This window comes from Pygocentrus nattereri, chromosome 9 (genome assembly GCF_015220715.1).
Source record: "Pygocentrus nattereri isolate fPygNat1 chromosome 9, fPygNat1.pri, whole genome shotgun sequence".
Taxonomy (NCBI): domain Eukaryota; kingdom Metazoa; phylum Chordata; class Actinopteri; order Characiformes; family Serrasalmidae; genus Pygocentrus; species Pygocentrus nattereri.
The window spans coordinates 13,429,745-13,435,789 of NC_051219.1; positions in this window are offsets into that span (position 1 = coordinate 13,429,745).

The window sequence follows — 6,045 nt, forward strand, 5'->3', positions numbered from 1 at the left end:
GGTGTCTTGTGGATGCTTTGACCCTGAGGATAAAAAACCCAGAGAAATCCATAATCAACTGACAGTGAGACTTTTCTTCTTTTGATCAGATGATTGCAATCTGCACTCTGTATGATGTGGTTATGCCACAGCAGGTTTACACTCCAGTGCAGAAATGAGGCGGAGAGAATCAACCAGTCTATTATTGGCCTTCTAGGACCAGCACAGGTAAAGCTAAAACGCTACTAATTTAAAACAGGGGATGTGGTATGATAAGAACTTCCTCTTTAAAAAACCTTGTAGGAAACCAAAGCGTGTGAAAATGCCCATTAGCTGGTCTTCGAGCTTTTTTGAAAGCATGTTAAGCACCCCAAATGAGCAGACGTGTAGTGTTCCTCAAAATGTGGAATATACACAAAATAAATTAAATGATACATTAACGAGTTATATCAAGTTAATGACTCAACTGTTTCTCTTTCTATCTGGTGTGCGGCTAAATCAGGGCCGGATTTGAGAAGTACTAAAGAAAAAGCATTTGGTTCTGTGTGAATATTTAGTAACATTATTCGTAAGGCTGCATGACTACTGACAACAAACCTACATTAGCATTTATCAAGGCTAATTTGAGTAGGCATGCTGCTTGGCTGCTTTAGCCAATTACCAGAAAATGTACTGATGTTTGCTGGAACAAGACTTTATAAATGTTCAGGTAGCAGAAAGGGAGCTCTGGAGTAACTTGGGAAGTCGGCACAGGATCAAGGACTGAGGAGCGAGCTGGATCTGGAGCATGTGAAGGTACAGACATATGAAAATGGGTGGCTGGCCAAGTAGGACGCTGGAGGGGCGCTGGTGAGCTGAGCACCTCCAGTACATTGGACTGCAGTGTGGTTCTGCAATGCCTTTCAAGACACTGTGTGACCATGTAAGGTTGGGCACCAGCATCATGGTGTCCTCCAGGAAAGGAGCAGCACTGGTTCATTAGCAAAAAATGGGCAGGTCCACAGCCCTGGTGGCCCAGAATCATCAGGTTTAGAAGCCAGCGGCCCTGAACTGACATCCTTGGGGACAGGCATCAGGAGAAACTGCAGGGTGGGCAGAGGCCTTAGGAGAAGTTAGGAGCAATGGCGTGTGGTGCTCTGTCAAATGTAAATAACAGGTTTTAAAAAATCCTCCAGCACACCTTAATGAATTAAAAAAATGAATGAATTAATTAAACTGTCCAAGAAAATTGCTGTAAATACTAAAGACATCGCTGACAACTAAGCAACTAATGGTGCACAACATGTATAATTATACAGATATACTGTGAAGTCTTAAAATGCTAGTTAGCTCAGCTTAAAAGTACAGTTATGGGGTTCAAACTCACAACCTCCTGGTGCAGGTAATCAATACACTCTTTAAAAAGATGATTCTTTAAGGGTTGTTTACTAAAAACAATGGCTCTATATAGAACCATGAACACTCAAAGATCCATCTGCATGGTTCTTCAGATTGAAGGATATTGTGTTGTATTTGGTTCTATATAGCACTCAAAAAGCTTACATATATAACCATATATAAACATTTTAAATTGTTTTCTGATATCTGCATAGACAGTACATTACTTTAGTTGGGGTGTAAAATGTAGGCCCATTTACAGCCCAGTGGTTTGGCCCTAGAATCAAACAAACAGTTTTTTTGGCGGTGTCTTGAATATTTAGATGAGCCCTGCTCCTAGTTTACAGTTTGGCTAACTTACAGTAAGGTTCTTTGATGGCTCACAGAGCAGCAACATGTAATGAAACCTGGACAGGAAGATAAAACGAACCTCCGTGTAAATAAGATAGGTCCTCATACTATTTACTTAGCTATGCTAGTTACTTGCTTTCGATCTTAAAAACAACATGGCGAAAATTATACAGCTGTTTCTCACTCTGAAACTCAATTTCAGATGATCTGGTGTCAACCTCAAAAAGGATGGCAGGCTTCTGCTCCTAAGTTGCTGTTGGGATTATCCCTCCTTCAGTCTCTCCTTGATATTGTGCAAGGTTTGAGAAACTGAATTGAAATGTGAGCAAACTAACAATGCTTAACTGAAGTTGTCCAGGATCTTGTTGAAGACATGGGAGGTGAAGGTGGATTCCTATTCACCAGCTTGTTTTGCAACTTTTCCGTTATACCTTAAATGGTGGCATAATTACACCTGTAAACGCTGTAGAATTTAAGGTGGAACAGAACATTAGAAGCTGGGGAGTAGGAAGCCAACTCCAGCCTCGTTTAAGGATGAACATCAGTCATGCCTGTTGACAGCTCATTTCCTCAGGAAGGATATGAAAAGTGCTCCCCTTCACAGTCTGGAATGATACATTTCTGCACACAATCTGCCCTTTTCATTGCTATTGTTTAAAAGTTAAGGATTTTGGAATTGGCCCATTTTACTGCCCTCTTTTGCAAATGCAGGGTTTGGATTTGAATGAGAGACAATGGTGTTTGAGGTTCATGGTGTCAGTTCCATGTATTGAACTGTTATTATTAAAAAATGCCAATGTGTGTGTGTGTGTGTGTGTGTGTGTGTGTGTGTGTGTGTGTGTGTGTGTGTGTGTGTGTTTGTGTGGGTGTGTGTGTGTGTGTGTGTGTGTGTGTGTGTGTGTGTGTGTGTGTGTTTGTGTGGGTGTGTGTGTGTGTGTGTGTTTGCTGGTAGCAGATTTTTGAATTTTTAAATGTTTTTGAGTATTTTGAAATGTTATCCTGTCCTCAAATAATGTTGAACTGTTTCACATTTTCCATTTTAGTAAACAATATGATTTGACTGCATAATCATACAGACAGCATATTTATTCTGACTCAAATGAAGGTTCTCTCTGTGTTTATTAATGTATATAATATTAAATTAAAATGTTTCATATATATATATATATATATATATATATATATATATATATATATATATATATATCTTTACCAAAGACCTAAGTTAGTTTGAATTTATTTGTCACAGATTGTTTGTTTAATTTGCAATGTGTGCATAATGAGAATTCTTCTTTTATGTAGACAGATGCTTAACTTTGATTATATTCCTTTCGTATATTGTCTTTTGTTAAACCATCCAAATGTCTCTCTTCTTTCACAATGGGTTAGCCCATGTTGGGCCAACACTACTCTTTCTTTGTAGGCCTACTGTGGGTTGTATGTGGGCAGGCTGCACTTTGGTGTACCCATACAAATCCCAAGTGGGTTTGCCCAAACTGAGCCAGCACCACGTTATCATGTAGGTCAAGTGTGGATTTTATCTGGGCAGCCCACGCTTTGACACACCCACACAAATCCCAACCTGGGCCACTGTGGGTTTGCCCCAAATTGAGTCAGCACCACTTTATGACCTAAAGGTCCAGTGTGGGTTTCATTTGGGTAATATGCATTTTGGTTTTGCCCACACAAAACCCAAAATGAGCCGTTGTTCATAAGCTTAAAGAGAATATTCAGAATTTCTCACATTAAATTCACAATATTACACAGGAGTACATTTAGTCCAGTTAAATTACAAGATGGGAGGAGTGGTAAAATTTGACCCCAACCCCTCCGTTTTGGAAGCTCAAGCTCTTTCCCAGCGTTCGACATAACGTATGCTATTCAATATGGTTATTCATCTGGGGCCGCATTACAGACTATTCTTAAGTCTGAGATCTGCATTGTTGTCATTGCAACTTCACTTAAGACTGAATTTAGGACAGAAATCATTAAAGAAGGACAGCTCTAATCTTATATTATTACCAGATAAGAAAACAGTACTACAGAAACATTGTTTGCTAAAATATCCTAAATATTTTCTTAACTTTGACAACCCCAGAGTGTCTTAACATTTGTTTAACTGCCTGTTTCTGTTGTTTTATGCAGTGATAGGCAGCACAGTTCATTATAAGTAGCATAGTGACGCTACATTTCACGATCTCCACTGTCCCCTCTTATTACCTTCATGTATTATTGTTGATAAAAACTCGTAAGAATAAATATTACAGTGATGGTAGTAAATAATGAAGAGACAGAGCTGAACCTGTGTGTTTATTAGGAGGAATAACTGGAGAGTGGCGATGCTCTGATAAACAGCACGAAGCGCTGACAAAACATGCTTAACTCTATTTATCGCCTTAGATTTGTTTGACTTACTTTACACCAGTAAGGGTAGCCAACGTTAAGATTAGATTAGATTCTTAAATTAAGATAAGATTTGCTTCTGTAATACGAATTTGTAGAAATCTTATCTTGAGCTGTCAGATCTTAAGTTAAGACAAAAAGATAAGAACTTTCTGTAATACAGCCCTGATATCCTAAAGTTCAAAATGTTGGCTTGTATTCAGATGTGACTAATAAATTCAGCACCAAAACACTGAAGACTTTTCACCGGCAATGGAAATGGAAGACAAATAACGTGTTAAATTCTGCTTTATATATATATGAGAGAGAGAGAGAGAGAGAGAGAGAGAGAGAGTTAATTTGAGGTCAACTGCTAGGTTGAAGTTAGCCTGCTTGTCTCATTTTTGTGAAATGCAAATATGATTACCAATAAAAAAAATACATCTTGCAAAACACAAGTCCACAACCTATCAAACAAAAGAAGACACATCAACAATATCAGTCCTGCGTAAATGATGAAAAGAACTGTTTTCTTAAAGAACAGACAGAGCAAACTGAGCATGTGTTTTGCTTTTTAATGCTGTAATTTTTACACACATAAGTAAAAGTAAAAGGAAAATAAGTGAAAAAACAGAAGTTCAAAACATTGATTAAAAGCTACAGAGAAAATGTGACTCTAAACAGCCCTGCAAGGCCTGGCAGACCACAAAAACTGTCCCCATCAGATAAACAGCACTTAAAGCTTCAGATCTGAAAACATCCTCAGGTACTTTTGTCCATCCTCCCACTTTGAGAAGACAACGTAGCGCAAAGGAGAACATTCTCCAGCCTGCAAATCAAACAAAGAAGCTGCTGGTGTTCACTGAACGATGGACTGGTCCCCCAAAGTCCAGACCTCAACCTTATTAAATGTGCCTGGGTTTGCTTGGATCATGAAGCAGAAAATACAACCAACTTCTAAGACTGAACTTTGGAGTTGTGGAAAAATTTCCCTGCAGATTTCTTTAAAAACTTAAAGTAGAGCCCTTGCAATGAATGGAGACTGTAGTAAAAGCAATGAGTGGACACAAAAAAGTACACAGTAGGGGGCAGCATAATCCCATCAGCGACCACTCAGATTAAAAATACCGCCAGTAACCATGTGCTATTGATATTATTTATAGCAATGCTGTCATTCCATATCAATCACATTTTAAAAACTGATTGTTGTGCAAGGTTTTATTGCTGGCTGTGCAAACAAGAACAAGGTCTTAACACTTCATATAAAGCGAAATATACATTAAACACTGTTGTTTTATTCATCAGAACAAGGGGGCAGTATAATCATATAAGATTAAAAACACTACTGTTACCAGCATACTAACAACATCAAGAGCAGCCATGGTGTAAACTACAGACCAGTTTCATTAAAAAAAGTTTGTTTTCTTTAATTTCAACACTGGCTGTGCAAATATTTACCAAAAACAAGGCCTTAAACCGTTTGCATTGAAAAGCTTTCCTGAAAAATAATTCAAGAGTATGATCAAACATACGATTGCGATGCTTAACTTAACTGATTTATATTTATGATGTGCCAGTGGCATCTGGTCAACAGCTTAGTTAGCATTTTCACATGATTAGGAGTCTTTTTTATTTAGCATAATTGTAGGTTGTGTTCAGTTAAACTGACCTTTAAGTTGTTGCTGTCCAAAACAGACAGATATCTCCATTTTTGTTTTTTTTTTGACATAATTTGAGAAAATCAGCTGCCCTTTAACATTCTATGAAATGTCATGATGAATGGACCAACAGAAACGCTGTAAATGTCCTTGAAATGACGTCTCTCTATATTAAATTACATTGAAAGTAAGTAAGCAGTCATTTTGAAGATACTTGTTTTTCTTGGGACAGCAACAAAATGTTGGCATATTGGTTCATCCTTTGATCAACAAATGCCCATTATTTAGCTTTATGGAA